Source organism: Pangasianodon hypophthalmus, chromosome 22 (genome assembly GCF_027358585.1).
Source record: "Pangasianodon hypophthalmus isolate fPanHyp1 chromosome 22, fPanHyp1.pri, whole genome shotgun sequence".
NCBI lineage: Eukaryota > Metazoa > Chordata > Actinopteri > Siluriformes > Pangasiidae > Pangasianodon > Pangasianodon hypophthalmus.
The window spans coordinates 11,142,070-11,161,774 of record NC_069731.1 but is presented as its reverse complement, the minus strand read 5'-3'; the positions used below and the strand labels follow the sequence as shown (position 1 = coordinate 11,161,774).

General features: G+C 39.6%; 1 protein-coding gene across 2 annotated transcripts in view; it reads right to left on the bottom strand.

Moving 5' to 3' along the window:
* The window catches only part of acad11 (acyl-CoA dehydrogenase family, member 11), a 107,883-nt gene that overhangs the window by 63,872 nt on the left and 24,306 nt on the right, over positions 1-19,705 (bottom strand). The window lies entirely within an intron of this gene.

The window sequence follows — 19,705 nt, the reverse complement described above, 5'->3', positions numbered from 1 at the left end:
AAGTGAAGATGACAGAAGAGAGTAAGACAGTGAGAACACAGCTAGTGAACTCATCACTTTAAAGATTTATACACTCACCGTCCACTTTATTAGGAACACCTTTACAACTGCACATTCATGCAGTCATCTAATCAGCCAATCACGTGCAGCAGTGCAATGCAAAAAAAACTTGCAGTTACAGCTCAAGAGCTTCAGGTAATGTTCACATCAAACATCAGAATGAAGAAAAAGTGTCTCTGTGACATTAACAGTGGCATGGATGTGGGTAGCAGATGGGCTGGTTTGAGTATTTCAGATACTGTTGATCTTCTGGGATTTTCACATTTTCAGCAGTTTCTAGAGTTTACACAGAATTGTGTGAAAAACAAAAAACACTGAGTGAGCGACAGTTCTGTGGGTGGAAATGCCTTGTTGATAAGAGAGGTCAGGGGAAAACTGCCTGATTGCTTTGAGCTGCCAGGAAGGATATAGTAACTCAAATAAGCACTCTTTACCACCCTGGTGAGCAGAAAAGCATCTCTGCATGCACAAAACATTGAACACTGAGAGATGAATATGCTACAACAGCAGAAGACCACATTGGGTTCCACTCCTGTGAGCCAAGAACAAGAATCTGAGGCTATCATGGGCACAGAGTCACCCAAACTGGACAGCTAAAGATTTTTAAAAAAATCACCTGGTCTTTTTCCAGTCTTCAACTGTCTAGTTTCAGTCTATGAACACGACAGCCTCAGATTCTTGTTCTTGGCTCACAGGAGTGGAATTTGATGTGGTTCTGCTGTTGTGGCCGATCCACCTCAAGGTTTGAAGTGTTGTGCATTCTGAGATGCTCTCCTGCTCACCACGCTTGTAAAGAGTGCTTACTTGAGTTAGCACAGGCTTCCTGTCAGCTCAGACCAGTCTGATCATTCTCCTCTGATCTCTCCAATCAATAACGTGTTTCAGCCTGCAGACCCTCCGCACACAGACTTTTTTTTTTTCCCCGCAACATCCTATGTAAACTCTAGAGACTGTTGTGTGTGAAACTCACAGGAAATCAGCAGTTTCTGAAATACTCAAACTAGCCCACCTGGCACCAACAATCATGCCATGGTTAAAGTCAGTGAGATCACATTTTATCCCCATTCTAATGTTTAATGTGAACATTAACTGAAGCTCTTGACCTGTATCTGCATAATTTTATGCATTGTGCTGCTGTCCCATGTTTAGCTGATTAGATAACTGCATGAATGTGCAGGTGTACAGGTGTTCCTAATATAGTGGATGATGAGTGTACACCATACGGACACAGTGTTACAATACTTTGCAGGGTTGGAATAAGAGACTTTTTTGTATATACTGTATTTGTCCAGAGGGTAAGAAAAGCATAAATCAATGCATTAAAATGTCTAGGGTATTAATACAGGTGCCAACAAGAAAATCCCAGCCTAGTTGTTAGTTTGTTGTTTTTTCCCTAAACAGGAAAAAAAAAAAAAAAAAGTAGCAAGGCAAATGTCCAGTGTAACCCTACATAATAACTACCAGCACATCCATTTTTACCGACCCAAGGGACCACAGTCCGGCCTTCTAGTTTTCTACTGGCCAAGGCTAAAATCCAAGGTTCACAAATTCACAGGTCAAAGTCCACTTAGACGAAGGCAGCACAAACATAACTGCATTGTTCACATCCCACCCATAGCAAGGATTCACAATTGTAAATGCTACGGCTAACCGTAGATGTTAGCACCACTGTTTACACAAATATTCAATGTTATGTACACACATGCATATGCATGCCTGTAGTTATCTCAGATCACTGTCTCTTCTGTTTTAAATTGTGTCTTAGTCATAATATATGCACACTGTATGTGCGTGAAACTTACATTCACATCAGCTAGTGCACAGAGTTTTATCAATAATCTCCCAAAGTTATCAACTATGATTGGATCACCGTCTGAACCCACAGAACTTCATCAGGCAACTGAATGCTTAGAGTCAACATTCCACTACACTCTAAATAAAGTGTAGCTCCACTTAAAAAAAATAATTAGTACCCTGGTATAATGATAGTTAGCACATAGTCTCAGAACAGGCCTAGTTAATCGGTGACAACCCAGGGCCAAGGCAGGAAGCAGACAAGCAGGCTAAACCGACCGTTAAATGAAGCTAGTCCTCCCGGGTAACTGGCAAAGGAGGAGGCGTTGTAGTCATCTATAATGATAATCTAAACATCACACAAAAACCTAGTCATAAATTCAACGCATTTGAAGTTCTTTATACTAACATAACATACATAGACACTACAAATAAGTCTACCCTGATTCCACTAATTATTATTTACAGACCCCCAGGGCCATATTTGGAATTCCTATGTGAATTTGCGGATTTCATCTCTAACCTGGTTGTTTCTTTAGACAAAGCATTAATTGTTAGTCAGAGTAAACTAAGAGAAACTATGAGACTTTAATATTCATTTTGATAATCCAGAAGATCCTCTGAGAACAGCATTTGTGTCCATTCTTGATTCAGTAGGGGTTAATCAGAATGTAATAGGACCAACTCATAGTGGTGCTCACACTCTTGATTTAATACTAACATTCAGATTAAATATAGAAAATATAGTCTTATTTCCACAGTCTGAAGCTATCTCAGATCAGTATCTCATCTCATTTAAAATGTGTCTTAATCATAATATATGCACCTTGCCACATCAACGTGTCAAACGTACTTTCACGTCAACAACTGCACAGAGTTTTATCAGTTATCTCCCAGATTTATCAACTACGATTAGATCACCGTCTGATCCCAAAGAACTTGACCAGCTTCAGGCAGACCAGATTCAGGCAACTGAATGCTTAGAATCAACATTCTGCAACTCGCTAAATAAGGTAGCTCCACTTAAAAGAAAAATAATTAGGGAGAAAAAGCTAGCACCCTGGTATAGCGATCACATACGAACTTTAAAACAGACCACTCGAAAACTAGAACGTAAATGGCATCAAACTAACTTGGTAGTATTTCAAATAGCATGGAAGGAGAGCCTTTTGAGCTATAGGAAAGCTCTTAGTACTGCTAGATCAATGTATCTCTCCACCCTAATTGAAGATAACAGAAATAATCCTAGATTAGATATTTAATACTGTAGTAAAATTAACTAGGAATAGTTAATTTTCAAATAGTTAACTAGGAATAAGACCACAATAGAAACACGCACACAATCATTATATAGCAGCAATGACTTCATGAACTTTTTCAATGGTAAAATTGAAAATATCAGGCAAAAAAAATTCAGACTATTAATTTAAAACTGGGCAGTTTTATAATTAACCCTCCAGATGATAATATAATAACATCAGATCAACAACTACAGTGTTTTACTCCCCTTGAAGAGACTGAACTAATTTCACTAATTTTATCATCAAAATCATCAACCTGTATACTAGATCCTTTACCTACTTGTTTCTTCAAACAGATAATTCCTGAAACAATCAAACCTCTTAAAGATAAATCAATTCTTCCCTTAGCATTGGCTATGTACCTAAATCTTTTAAACTAGCAGTTATCAAGCCCTTGATTAAAAAACCTGACCTTGACCCCTGTCAGCTTTCTAACTATAGACCAATATCAAACCTCCCCTTTATCTCCAAGGTCCTAGAAAAGGTTGTAGCACAGCAGCTATGCTCATACTTACATAGGAATAACATTCATGAAATGTATCAGTCAGGATTTAGGCCTCATCATAGCACAGAGACAGCACTGGTTAAAGTGGTAAATGACTTACTACTGGCCTCTGATCAGGGTTCTCTCTCCTTGCTTGTGCTGCTTGACCTTAGTGCAGCTTTTGATACCATTGATCATGCTATTCTCCTCGATAGACTGGAAAATGTAGTAGGCATTAAGGTAACGGCCCTTTCCTGGCTCAGGTCTTATTTGACTGATCGTTATCAGTTTGTAAACGTAAATGGTGACTTCCCTTCTCATACTAAGGTAAAGTTTGGTGTCCCGCAAGGCTCTGTTTTAGGCTCACTGCTCTTTGCTTTATATATGCTACCTCTGGGCAAAATTATTTGTAAACATGGTATTAGCTTCCACTGTCACACTGATGACACACAGTTGTATGTTTCAGCAAAGCCAGATGACAGACACCAGCTTAATAAAGTTGAGGAATGTGTAAAAGATATTAGAAACTGGATGTTTATTAACTTTCTCTTACTTAATTCTGACAACACAGAAGTACTTCTACTAGGACCACATGCAGTTAGAAGTAAGCTTTCTGATTACATAATAACTCTGGATGGCCTTTCTGTTTCATCATGTGTAGCAGTAAAATTTCGTATTGATTAAAAAATACTACTATTGACCTATAAAGCACTAAATGGTCTTGCGCCACAGTACCTGAGCGAACAAAAGGTGCAGGCTATTTGTTGTTCCCTCGAATAGTGAAGGCTACAGAAGAGGGCAGAGCTTTCTCTTACAAAGCCCCACAGTTACGGAACAGCCTTTCAATTAGTGTTTGGGACTTAGACAGAGTCTCAGCGTTTACGTCTAGTTTGAATACATATTTGTTCAGTTAAGCCTTTTGTGAATAGTTTTTTCTTAGGTAGAGCAGCAGTTCTGGAGTGTTCATGGGCATAGAGTGTTGTGGTGAATTGGGATGTTTCAATGCTGTTGCCCCCCCACTCTCACGCTTTCGCTCAGGTTTGTCGACGGTGGAGTGGCTGGCTGCCTTATGTCCCAGTGCACCCTCATGTCTGTGTTACCTTCTGGCTCTCCCGTTTAGTTATGCTGTCATAGCTAATGTTGCCGGAGTCCCACAATGTACATTGCACTCTGCACACAATGTACATTGTCCATTAACCATTACATCACAATAAGCATATATATGAGATTACTGTGGATGGTACCACTTAGAAACAATGAAGATGGCTCTGGACTGCAATTGATACAAACAGTTTTGCTACAATGGCTTAGGACTACAATTGCTCCGATAGCTTTTCGACTGCAATTTGCCACGAACAGTTTTGCACTCAAGTCTCCATCAGTGAACAGTTGATAACTTAAAGTATAAGCGAAAAGTATAATGAAATGTCCTAGTAACACAAATGCACATTTTAGATCATGTATAGAAGGGAATTATTTATAGTTGCACTATCCGGTGTCACCCAGATGAGGATGGATTCTCTTTTAAGTCTGGTTGCTCTCAAGGTTTCTTCCTCATATTGTCTGAGGGACTTTTTCTTTGCCAGCGTCACCTCTGGCTTGCTCATTAGGGATAAATTTAAAACTTATATCCTGAATTTAAATATTTCTGTAAAGCTGCTTTTGACAATGACCATTGTTAAAAGCGCAATACAAATAAAATTGAATTGAATAAAGATATTATTTAAAAAAGAGGGTAAAAGAACCCTTACTTTAAAATAATAACAATAACAAGTCTTTTCAAGCAAGTCAGATTTTCCAGTTGTTATGACAAATAACAAAATGGCCAGAAAGTGTGTGTTAAGGTTTTAATAATGAAATAATGATATCTGCTGTTTAGTTTTTTTTTTTTTGGTGTTTATGTTCCTGAGTGACGGTTTTCACTGTTGGTAATCATAACTTGACTCAACTTGCTACAAAAGCCCAACGATTACGGTGACTCACAGCTTGGTGGAAACTTCATAAAGTCACAAACTTTCCACTTTTACTAAACGAACACACTCCCTTATGGCACAATCTTGATTTATTAACCACTGCAAAAACACTACAGTTCTCCACAATAATCCATGTAACTCACTACACAGGGCAAAAGATGTTTAAAATGGGTTTATGGAAACCAAAATCCATACACAATGCACACTAAATACTCCAGACAATTATACACACACCATTTGGGACTGCACACCCATTAATCACATCTGGCAACAAATCACTAAGTAATTATCCTGTTTCCTGATCCACGCTATCCCACTCTCCACATCACTCTGCTTACTCAAATACATATCAAAATCACGAAGATGGTTAGGTGTGTAATTCTTGTAACTCCATGTTCAGCATCAAATGCTATATTCATGGCAGGAGCAAGGCTATAATAATAAATGAATAAAAATGAATAAATGAATACATGGGTACATATACATACTGTAGGAACAGGCACACAAAATAAACAGGCAAACAAATAACACAACTGAATAGAAGGTATTTTAAAAAGTAAAACAAATTAAAAAGGCTAAAAAAAAATTGCCTAGAGCAAGGTAGGCATCTATATGGATCATTTCCAATTAATTTGGGACAAAAATTCTATAACTCTTTTTGGTGTTACCTTGTCAAAAAAGACCTCTCCTTAAAAGACCTTACTGAGTAATAACTTTGATGAATTTAAAAGCAGAACAGTTCAATAAAATATACTTTAGAGGAGTTCTACGTGTCTGACATGATGGTTCCTCTTCACCCGTTAATAAAAACGTGTGTTAAACTTGAGTGACCTGTGCAACATCGTGTGTACACAGTCTGATCCCAGCGAGTTTTAAAGGAAGGAGTCAGTCTTCTGCCAATGACAAGATTGATTTCGTGCAGTTTGTTATCCTCATTTTCATCCCATTTCACTTGCCATTTTCTTACAATTTAAGATCAGTCTGAGGTTTGATGGTGGGATAAGGCACTCGCTGGTTCTCATTCCAAGAGCGTTTTTAGCAGCCATGTCTGCCTGCTCATTACCAGAGAGCCCACAATGGCCTGGTACCCAGCAGAAAACAATGTTGTAGTTCAGTTTCTGTAAAAGGTACCCTTTGGATAAGATGCAGACTATTATGGGGTGATCTGTTTTCATGGATTCAAGCGCTTGTAGGCAGGATTTAGAATCTGTACAAATTAAAAATTATGTTGTTGTGCATTTTCAATGTATTCCAGGACTAAAAGCAAAGTGCAGGCCTCAGCTGTAAAGATAGAACTTAGGGTTAGTGTTAGAATGCAGATGCCATGGTGCTGCTGTCCAACTTTTAGTGCAGCAGATACATGACTGTCCACCTTGGATCCAGCTGTGTATAGAGGTACAGTCCCCTCCAAAAGTTTTGGAACAGCAATCTCAGCTTTCAGTTTCTGATATTTACATCTAGATGGTTTAAACAACTTAAAACATGGCACCTTGGTGGCAGACCACCCAATTAGGTGAGCAGAGGTATTGGACCAGATAGTCTTAAAGTAAATAACACTTAATTTTTGGTTGCATATCCCTTGCTTGCAACAACTGCATCAAGCCAGCAACCCACGTCGGCAAAGATGGATTGTTATACCTTCCTTCACAGCTCCCACGAAGTTTCTATCATCAACTGCTGTTGTTTTCCTAGGCCGACCTGTTCAGTCTGGTTGTTAGTATACCAGTGGTTTCTTTCTTTTTCAGAACACACCAAATTGTTGTATTGGCTATGGCCAATGCTTGTACAATGGCTATGATCAATTATTCCTTTTTCCTTAGCTTCAGGATGGCTTGCTTTTCTCCCATGGACATCTCTCTGGTCTTCATGTTTGTTTATTATTTTTAACAACAAATGCAGTCTTCACAGGTGAAACCTAAGTCTCAAACCAAGAGTAGACATTCAGAGCTATTAATTGTTTAAACAATCAATCTAAAAGGGCACACCAGAAGGCAACAAGAAACACCTGTCAGTCACATGTTCCAGTATTTTTGATCAGTTAAAAAATGGGTGAGTTCAGACAAAAGGTGCCATGTTCTTGTTCATGTTTAACACATCTAGATGTAAATATGAGTAAATTAAAGCTGAAATTCTGTATATCGTGTCATTAAATTTTGGATCTCAAACACAAATGTCTTCAGTGTATAGCAAAAACAAAAGAATTGGCCTTGCTGTTCCAATACTTTTGGAGGGAACTGTATATAATGAGGAAATCTGCTTATTATGTTGAGAAACCACTGCTAGTACGTAACTGGCTGAGTTACTGCAATGTGTTGGGGTTAAGATATCGAGGTTAACATCCAGGTTTTCTAAATGGGGTCTTATATGTAGCCCAAAGGGACGAATGCACTTTGGTCTGGCCTCATTTAAATGTAGTCGTTGGGGATGAAAAACTAGAGAATAGGCTGGATTTTGTTGATTTGTCTTAAGCTTGGTTGTATACTGAATAGCCAGTTTCAAGAGTCTGTTACTAAGTGAGGGTTCATTGGCTTAAACATATAGGAAGTCCTAAATGCTCCCAAGACAAGTCGCACTCCTTGATGGTGAACGGTGCCCAGCATTTGTATGTATGATTGTCTGGCAGAGCCATAGATTATACTCCCGTAATCCAATTGAGATCGGATTAGTGTCCTGTATAGGCGGAGTAGTAATGTACAGTCTGCACCCCATTTTGTTTTTGTAAAGAAGGCATCTGTTCTTTAGGAGTTTCATATGTGGGATAAAAGACAGTTTTCTAAAAGAAGTCCTAAGAACCTTGTCTCCTTTACTACCTTAATGTGGTCTCCATGTATGTACAGCACTGGTTCATGGTGTAGAGACTGTAGTAGGCAGAAGTATGTACAGACAGTTTTTGTTTTAGAAAATCTGAACCCATTATTGACTGACAACACATTTTATTTATGCATAGTTGTAGTTGTCGTTCAATGGTATTCATATTTTTCCCCTTGTAGCAAATACAGAAATCTTCAACATAAAGACTGCACAATATACTAGACCCTATCATCTTCACAATACTGTAAATAATTAATACTAAAAAGGGTAACAGAAAGAATGCTTCCCTGAGGCACTCCCAGTTCTTGTGTGTGTAAGCTTGATAGGGTAGAGCCTACCCTGACTTTAAAATGTCTGTTGGATAAAAAAAATTGGAGATTAAAATGGGCAGATGCCCCCTTAAACCCATTTGGTACAAGCCTTTTAAAATGTTATACTTCCATGTTGTGTCATATGCTTTGTCTAGATCAACAAAGACAACCAAGGCATGTTCTTTTTTAACAAAGACATCAGACACATAAGATTCCAGTCTAATAAGGTGATCTAGTGTGCTCCTACCCCATTTTAAAGCCACACTGAAGTCTACTTATTTGATCGTCAGTTTCTAGCTTCCAGACAAGACAATTATTAACTTAAATTATCTTCTCCGTGGTTTCACAAAGACAGCTAGTCAGGGCTATAAGGTTGGTAATTGTTGGGGTCATTATAGTCCTTGCTTGGTTTAGGTTTGGGTAATGATTGCTCCTTCTAGCCAGGAATGTGGCATGTTTCCTGATGTCCAGATTATATTTAAGCTTTTAAGAAGGGACCTTTTTTATGGAGTTCAGGAGTTCTTCCACTGAGAAGGGCTGGTTTTATGATTTGTATTGTCTGAGTAGAACTCAAGCTGTTTCTTTTCTTGCTGTACATGTATTGCCTGATATTCGGGAAGGCAGTTTTGTTTTGAGGAGTTCTTTTCGAATGTCTCCGTCAGCTTGTTTGCTATTCCATGTTTTGTGGTAAGTAGAGTGCCTTGATGTTTGATATGCTGTATTTGTGGTCCGATTCCTTTGCCCTTCATCTTACGCATCATACCTCAAACCTTCTTTGCTGGTGTACTTAGTGTTAGGCTTGATACAAATTGCCTCCAACTTTGTTTGTAAATTGTCTATGGCAATGTATGGCCGGTGTGAGTACACTGTGCTTGTGGCTGCAGCTTCACAACGGCGTTACCTGCCTTGGTTTGTTTCGTTCTATGTCTACTGTAATAAGTTCTATGATGGCTTTTCCTCTTTTGTCAACTTTATTTTGGTTAACTTACTGTGAGATTTTTGGGACTTATTTGAGTCTGCAGTAAGACTGCTGCCACATTCACTGGATAGGCCCATTGGAAGGAAGCCGCACTATGCTTCAGGGAAGCCACGCTATGCCGCAAGGTGGCTGCGCTGCACTGCAGGGAAGTCGGCCAGCACTGTGCTGCAAGGAGACCGCACTGCGCAGCAGGGAAGGTGGGAAGTCGTGTCGCACTGCAAGAAAGTTATGCCACGCTGCAAGGGAGCCACGCTGCCCCACAGGGGAGCTGCACTGCAGGGAAGCTGCACTGCGCCACAGGGAGGCCACACTGCACCGCAAGGGAGCATCTCTGTCTGGCTTTACTATATGACAAGCACTACCGTTCTTGAGACTTTTTGATTGTTCTTACTTTTCGTATACTTGCCAGCAATAGTTTCATCATGTACGAGTACTGTTGGTCGCTTGGAATTGTTCGCCGCTCCCCATATATTCATTGCTCCCCAAAACGGTTTCTGTTTGTGCATCTCGACTCCAACTGTAATTCCCTAAATCTGGACAAATAGAGTGGATTTTAACAAACATGCTGTATGTACAAGAAACTTTGGTTCACTGAGATATTTAGCTAAAGACAACCTGTATTGTGATAGTGTCACAGCATCTGATCGCCATAGCAGCAAGCTGGCTCTATTAAATTGCTGCTCTATTAAATTGCTGTTGTTTATGTCAACAAAATCAAAATAGTTAGTGTTGACTACCATGATATAACATCATTTGAGTATTTGGCATTTAAGGTGGTTGGTTCAACACCGCTCCTTAAAATACTAATTTATCGACCTCCAAAATGGAATCCAGACTTTTTCTCAGAACTTTGTGAACTACTTACTCTTGCTTGCACAATATCTTAACCTGTAATACTACTTGGTGACTTCAACATCCAGGTGGACATTTTTCTGCTAAAACCAAGGAATTATGTCCATACTGGAATGTTTTAACCTTGAACAACACATGAACTTTACCAGCGAACCTCATGGTCACACACTTGATCTAATCTGTTCATCTGGGCTAAACAATATTTTAATTACTGGCTCATAGCCTGGTATCTCTGGCCATATGCTCATTGACTTCAGTTTCACTATTCCCCTAAAAAAATGCTCTCATATTATCGTAATCTGAAAGGGATTGACCCAATAATATATATAGCAATTTATGTTACTTGTATTCTTGACTCTGTTGAGCTTTCTTGCCTCGCTGAGATGTTGACCATCTATAACTTCGCCATTTCTAAAGTTTTGGAAGAACATGCCCTCATCAAGTCAAGGCTGGTTCCCTCCTCTTACACCTCTCCCTGGTTCACTCAACAGGTTCGGAACATGAAAAAATTGGGCGGCGCCTTGAGGACCTATATAGGAAAACTGGCCTAGCCATAGATTCTCTAGCTTACTGAGCAGGTGCTTAGACACAGGACTGCTCTAAATAGCACCTGGTCTGCTTATTTTGCCACTATCATCAGTAACGCTGGCTGCAACACTTTTTGCTAATGTGTACAAACTCACCCAGCCACTGTCACTTAATATCTCTGGTAGTTATGCTCTCTGTCATTCTTTTCCTCGTTTCTTCCATGATAAAGTTATGTTTCTCTACTCACAACTTTCCACCTACACCTCTGGAACTATCATCAATGAACCTTCTCTCATTACCCCTTCCCACAGTCTCTCCAGTTTCACTCCCACTTGCCCATCCTCTGTTGTAGAACTTATCCTGAAATCGAATCCGTCATCCTGCCAGTTTGATCCAGCTCCTACCGCTCTTCTCAGAACATATCTATCTTTTATCTCTGTTCCCTTTTTCCACCTGAAAAATAGGTCCCTTGCTTCTGCCTTTATTCTGCAGGAATTAAAATCTGCAGCAGCCACATCAATTCTTAAAAAAACCTGGATTAGACCCAGTTGAACTGTCTAACTACAGACCTATATCTAACCTTCCTCTCATAGCCAAACTATTGGAAAGAGTTGTTGCCAGTCAGTTGCAGTCACACCTTTCTTCCAATAATCTCTATGACCCCTTTCAATCAGGCTTCCATCTTTTACACAGCACTGAAACTGCTCTACTCAGAGTTGTAAATGATCTTCTTCTCTCTGCCGACTATGGGGCCCTTTCTATTCTCATTCTTCTGGATATTAGGTCTGCTTTCGACGCCATTTCTCAGTTGTCACGTCCCCTCTTGACTATTGCAATGCCCTTTTCAGAGTTCTCACCCACTCCTCTGGGGCCACTCACATTATACCCGTATTACCTAGTGTGCACTGGCTACCTGTAGTTTCTAGGATTCAGTGCAAAATCCTTCTTCTGACCTTTAAGGCCCTCCATAACCTTGCTCCTCCTTATCTTTCTGAGCTCCTTCATCCCTACAACTGAGGTCAGACTCTCTGGTCCTCTGATTATGGCCTACTCATTGAACCACATATTCACTTTTCCACCATCATGGCTCCAAAACTTCACTCCCTCAAAACCTCTTTTTTGACTTTCAAATCTTAAAATTTAAAACACATTTATTTCTTCAGTACTTTGGCTCTATTCCTAACAGCTGACATATTTGTTTCATTGCTCTTTGTTTGTTCTTCTCCTATGTCTATTAGTTCTTGGAATGTAAAGTGTCCTCGAGCTGTGGACAGGCGCTATATAAATAAAACATATTATTATTATTACTAATGACTCTTCGGGCCTGTGCTCTACATATTTTGAACTTGGTTAGATTGTCTCTTTTTGGGTGTCAGTTACAACCTTTTTTCCTTTTTTTACGGGCCTCAATTAGCGTTTTTATAGTATATCAAACCATGGATTACATCTTCTATTTGGTTTTCCTAATGTCTTTGGGATAACTTTGTCTGCGACTGGTATTAGAGCATCTGTGATTATTGGGTCCTGGAAATATTGAGGCTCTGTCTTAAATTTCTCCTGGAATAGGGTCTGAAAAGAGGGCCATTTAGTTTTTTTTAAGTTGCCATCTTTGTGCTCTTTGTTGCATGTCTTCCAGATCTTGTAATATCTCAGAGCCATCAGGTGGTACATAGATAGAGAACAGTCTGATGGGTTTGTGGAATGTTAAGTGTACTGCTGTTGCCTGTAGGATGATGTCCTTTGCAATAGGACTATGGATGATATCATGCTTTATTAAGATGGTTGCATCACCAGAGGGACCTTGTGTGCTCGGGCCATAAGCACTGAACATTGTAAAATTTTTCAAGGCAATGGAGCTATTTGGTACCAGGCTGGTCTCCTGAAGACAAAAGGCAAGAGGGTTAAAAACAGCAGCTAAGCACTGCAATTCTGGGAAGCTGGCTCTAAGACCAAGACAGCTCCACTGAATAAGAACTCCGCATCAGGTAGGCAGTACATGTACTAGTACCATATTCCTGCCCTTGGGTGAGAGTCTTTGGCTGCAAGAGGCCAATATCTTTCAGGTGTTCAGTTGCATTCAGGCTGTTTTCTTGGCTTCCATTTGGTTGTCGTAGGGTTGATTTCTTTTTGCTCTTACTATTAGATAGATTAGATTGTTCTCTTAATGAGTTTTCATTCTGGATGGTTGGGTTGAGTATGCTTGAGTTCTGAGTGCTTATTATCTTGTTTATTGTGATGGGGGGACACATTACTATTTGGTTGAGGTTTGTCTTTGTTCATCCAGGTCAAGTCTGTCTGGCTTTCAACTGTTTGTGTGGACTTCACTATGGATGCGAATGATCTGTCTAGTTTAAAGAAAGGAAGGCCCTCAACCAATTTGCAGTGGATTTGAAATGAAGCAGTCAAGATGTGACTGAAGCGTAGACTTTCAGCTTTAATTCAAGGGGTTTAACAAAAATATTGCATTAACCGTTTAGGAATTACAGCCATTTTTTACAAAGTTCCTCCATTTTCACAGGCTCAAAAGTAATGGGACAAACTAATATAATTATAAATATTAGGATTATTTTTATTACTTGGAGGTAAATCCTTTGCAGTCAATGACTACCTGAAGTCTGGACCCCATGGACATCACCAAATGCTGAATTTCCTCCCTTGAGATGATTTGCCAGGTCTTTACTGCAGCCATCTTCAGTTGCTGCTTGTTTGTGGGTCATTCTACCTTCAGATTTGTCTTCAGTAAGTGAAAAGCAGCTCAGTTGGGTTGAGGTCAGGTGACAGACTCGTCCATTTAAGAACATTTAATTTCCAAGCTCTTGGGCTGCTTTCACAGTATGTTTTGGGTTGTTATCCATCTGTACTGTGAAGCGCTGTCCTATCAGTTTTGCAGCATTTGACTGAATGTGAGCAGAAAGTATAGCTCTGTGCACTTCAGAATTCATCCTGCTACTTCTATCAACAGTCACATTATCAATAAACCCCAGTGACCCAGTTCCGTTGGCAGCAAAACATGCCCATGCCATAACACTGCCTCCACATGTTTGACGGATGATATGGTATGCTTTGGATCATGAGCCCTTCCTTTCCTTCTCCATACTTTTCTCTTCCCATCATTCTGGTACAAGTTAATCTTGCATCAGAACTGGTCAGGCTTTTTTTAGAGGTTTTTTAGCAAAGACTAATCTGGCCTTTGTGTTCTTGAGTGTGACCAGCGGTTTGCATCTTGAGGTAAACCGTCTGTATTTACATTCATGAAGGTGGCTCTTGATTGTAGACTTTGACAATGATAGGCCTACCTCCTCCAGAGTGTTCCTGACTTGGCTAGATGTTGTGAAGGGGTTGTTCTTCAATAAGAAAAGAATTCTGCAATCATCCACTTTAGTTGTTTTCTGTGGTCTCCCAGGCCTTTTGGTGTTGCTGAGCTCGCCAGTGCATTCCTTCTTTTTAAGAATGTACCAAATTGTTGATTTGGACCTCCTAAAGTTTCTGCTATCTCTCTGATAGGTCTGTTTTGGTTTTTCTGCCTAATGATGGCCTCCTTCACTTGCATCAACACCTCTTTGGACGGCATATTGAGAGTTCCCATGAACAGCTACCAAATGCAAATTCAACACTTGGAATCACCTCCAGACCTTTTATCTCCTTAATGTATCATGATATAAGGAGGAAACAGGCCACAGCTGGCCATGAAACTGCTTATCAGTCAATTGTCCCATTACTTTTGAGCCTGTGAAAATGGAGGAACTTTGTAAAAAATGGCTGTAATTCCTAAACGGTTAATGCAATATTTTTGTTAAACCCCTTGAATTAAAGCTGAAAGTCTACGCTTCAGTCACATCTTGACTGCTTCATTTCAAATCCACTGTGGTGGTGTACAGAGGCAAAATTACCAAAACTGTGTCACTGTCCCAATATTTATGGACCTGACTGTATATATATCAACAGGTACTCTTTGGAAGCCTATTAGAATGTTTTCCTGTGTTTTCCATAGGCACTGGTTTTAATAATTGGATCTTGTTTTTGATTGTTGACGTATGTCACACCCTGTATCAGTTCTGAGGCCTCATCTATTTCCTCTAGCTCTCTAGTGCAAATAACTCCTTTACTGCTGCTCAGAGATGGATGAGGGAAGGCCTATATACAAGTACCAGCCAATTCAGTGGCACATGAGATTCTCTGATTGCGCCTTCTTCGATCACTCTACCAAAATCTGGCCAGACATCAACTTTTTTTTGCATCTTTGACTGTCCCTGCTATTCCTGAGGTGCCTTTTTTATGAGATAGCTTCGTAAAGGGCATGTCTGGTGATAGAGATTCTAGGATTACAAACATCTGCAGTTATCAAATGACAAATAAGGATCTCAAGTTACAGGATCTGAAGGTCTAAATCCTGATCCAGCATCTTTTTTTTTTTTTTTTTTTTTGGTGGTGGTGGGGGGGGTTGTTTAGTAGCCATGTTTATAGGTTACTGATTCTAATCTAAAGGAAATCTGTATACTCAGGGCACTAATTGCTTATATTTTTAAATTATTTAATTTGAATTATTTTAAATGCATGCTCTATACTTGGAAAGCACATGCAATTTAACCTGTCCTTGGCAAGAGGTCACAATTGCAAACTGCCAAACAAAGTGTTTAAAAATGCAACAAATTCATAAATATAAATTTCAAATGAAAGGCGGAGATCTGTAAGATATCAAACAATACATAAAGTAACTCTTAAATTACATTTTCCATTAAAAAAAAACTGCATACAAAAATTGTGTCCTCATTTTGCTTAAACTCCATCACATTTTTTATAATCCTGAATAAATCAGGCATTGTCATGGTCAGCTATAACTCTTTCCCACTTCCTGCTCATCATGGATGCAACAGTAGGACATACAGTATGGTAAGCTTGATATTTTTTTATATTTTAAACAAACAATGTTTAAGTGTCTGTGGTCACAGCTTTAACATGTCAATATAGTCTTCCCATTTTGAGAATTTCTGTCAATAATTGTGGATAAATTTTGGCATTTTAGTTACATTTATTGAGGCAGCTGCAACTGCGGCAAAAAACAAAATGGCTCCACTGTACAACACATGGTTAAGATGGAAAGATATTCAATTTTGTCAACTCTGTCAGACGTCAACTCCATCAGGTTTTATGTCTGACGGAGTTGACGTGCAAGCTGGTGGAGTTGACAGGTGCTCACAAAAACTCTTTATATAGTGATACAATATCATTTTGAATTATTCTAATGTTTTATAATTTTAATTACATGTATATTTGGCCTGATTTGCATATCTTGTATACATAACAACTTTACATCTACTGCACACATGCATGCACACAGACTGGGCTGTATAGTTTCAAAGTGAGCTTTTCTAGATTTTTAATAAGATTTCTGATATTTATTGATTTGATCTGTACAACAGGCAAGCATGGGTACAAACAAACTGTCAGAAGCAAAGAAGGAGAAACAAGGAGTATCAAAGAAAGAGAAGAGAGAAATTAAACAGAGACCCAGAAAACAGAAGGGAGATTCTAGTGAAGGAAAGACAAAAGTGGAAGAAGAGGGTTCAATTGGAAAGATGCTCAGAAAAGGTCCAGACAGCGCAGGGCAGTGCAGCAGCAAGTAGACACCCCCCAGATAGTCTACTAGACCAGAGTATTGAACAGCCAACTATGGGAAGGCAGGAGCTTGCAAATGAGAGGGAGAGGAGAAAAACTATAGGAAAAGGCATTCGAGGGAAGTAAAAGCTTTGAAAGAGAAAATCAGGACGTAAACAAAAGAACGAAATCAACTGAGAAAGCAAAAATAGTGAAGAAAGAAGGCTCAGAAAATCAAATCAAATGGCAAACAAAAGAGAAGAAACAAAATGCCAGTAGACTCCCCACAGACAGAAACTGAAAAGATGGTATCAGGAAGCCAATCTAGGAATCCTTATATAAAGAGAGTCCTGCTCTTCTGCCGAGTTCTCCTGTGTCACAGAGACAGTCAACTGACAAGTCAACTTGTCGAACCACTGACATTATCAGGCAAGATCCTGAAGAAGTATCGCCTTCTTCATACGATTAGCCAGTTTGGTTTGACTTAAAAGTTAGTGAGAGAAAAGAAACACACAGCACATAAAAGCCAACATTTCTCCAGGGTATCAGCCAGACCGTTCAGGAGTTCTTTGTGAATTCTTCTCGCATGACAACAGACAAACTGACACTATCACAAGAAACAAGATTAAGCATCAACGAATGATCCTGAATGACTCCATGATTAACCTCCAAAATGATTTCATCAAGAGGAACCCAACTGTGAAGCTCAGTTACTCTTCCTTCTGTGGTCTGCGGCCCTTCTATGTTACAGCACCAAAGATATCTGGTCTAGGAAGACATGTCTGTGTCACTCTCATGAAAATGCATGCTTAATGCTTCAGGTTCTTAGATCATTGGGTCTTGCCACATTCACTAAACTAGAGGATAGTTTTCAACTAATTTGTTGCTCTCCAGAAAGTGAGGCCTGCCTTCTTCGCACATGATTACGGTGCTTAAACAAACACACTGTTCTGACCCCAGAACAAGTTGGAATCCATGCTGAATGGAGGCAGTGGGAGAGAGTACACAAAGAAATGGCTAATGGGATCAACTTCAACATGAAACTTAACTTGCACAGCGGGAGTCTTTCAGAGCTGCTCCATCTATATGATGGGAGAAACTGAGAAGTGACACCACAACACGTGCTTGGCTCATAGTCAATCAAAAGCACACAGGAAGTTGATTGAGATTGCAGCAAGAACACAGTCATCATACACGTTGACGTTTCAGAATTCTGGAAGTGTAGGTACGCCTCTGAAATTCAAGCTTGCCATTTCGGTCAAAATTTGCCACAACTGAATCTTCGTACCAGAATGTATTACACCAAGGGAGACAAGACAGCTTTTTGGACAGTGTCTGAGTCAAAGAGACAAGATGCTGCAGCAATTTGGAAACACATGGACCCAGTCCTAAAAGATATTTGGGCAAAATTTCCATTGGTTAGCACTGTGCACTTTGGTCAGATGGTCCCAGTAGGCAGTATAAAAATAAGAACTTCTTTCTCCTTTCTGATGTACAACCAAAAATAGGCTTCAACAGAGCAACATGGAACTATCTCCCAACATCCCACGGCAAGGATGCCCCAGATGGCATTGGGGGAACAGTAAAACAAACAGTGGACCAATTGGTTCTGTGAGGGAATGATGTAGCAGATGGAAAACAGTTTTATGAGAAGATCTCAAAAAGTCTAAAGGTGTTCAGCTGTATTACATTGAGGAAGAAGACATGAAAAAAATATGATGCACTTCTCACACAACCACTCAAACAGGCTCCATCAACGAGAAAAATACACCAGGTCATCCCAAATCAAAACAGTGTCCGCTACAGACAACTATCATGTTTTTGCAGCGAGCCATTGAATTGCCAAAGTTTTACCCCGGCTGATTTCTATTTACTTGGCTGCACAGGGGTACAGCAGATTGATGCAAGGGCCAGAAAGAGAGACCCTTTGGCATTTGACCAACTTTGGGGCAGTCGTGAGTCACCATACTTGGCCACACGTCACTTCACTTTCACTTTCATACTGATGGAGGAGATGGAGAAGGAAATAGAGGAAATGGAAGAGGCAGAAGAGTTGATGGAGGAGGAGACGGAAGAACAGCTGCTGAAAGGTCCTGAAGGTATTATTACACAAATTGCTCTTGACAGCATTGATGAAGGAGACTGGCTTGCAGTTGTGTACGATGACCACTGGTGGCCAGCAAAGGACATCGATGTGGACATTGAGCACCAAGATATAAAAGTGGAGTTTCTGCACCCTCATGGTCAAACAGCAAATGCTCACCCAAAACATGGTAGGAAGGATGTCTGTTTCTGTCCAATCAACGACATTCTACTGAAGCTAACAGGGAAGGCATCTCCACTCCAATAAAGTCGTACAAGGCAGCTCTACAGCATAACCTCTGGTGTAACGGACTTCATAGAGAGCGAACATGTCAGACATCTGTTGCCCAATGCTTAAGTTATGCAGGTCAGACACAAATAAAATCTAAGTAATTTATATAGTTTATATAGTTTAAAACAGGCTACAGATCCCTTGTATTCCCATATAATTGACAAGATTTCTGTTACTACTACAAGGTGTCACATAATAATGCTTACCATTACACTGAACCTAACATAAGTTTCTTGTATTTTTACAGTGAGTCACCGAAGACCCATAAAGAGACATGCTGCTACAAATAGAAAAGCCAACCACTGGAAGGATTCTAGAACCCAAATATAATAAAATTACAAAATTGAATTGTTGGATTGAATGAAATGTCAAAAATTAGTTAGTTCTTTTAATATGTTGTCTTGTCAGTCAGCTGTTTGAAAAAAATATTTCTTAGTACTTAATCTGTTGTAACCTCAGTTGGTTCTTTGTCAACACTGTGAGTTATTTGTCAACACCGCCAGTAATTATCAGCACTGTCAGATGAAGGTTTTTGTTTATGTGTGAAAGATACAGGATTTGAAAGGAACAAGCAATCCTTCAAACACAGGAGAGACTTAGAGATGGCCTAGCAACCAGAGACCATGGTCACTTTCGGTACAGG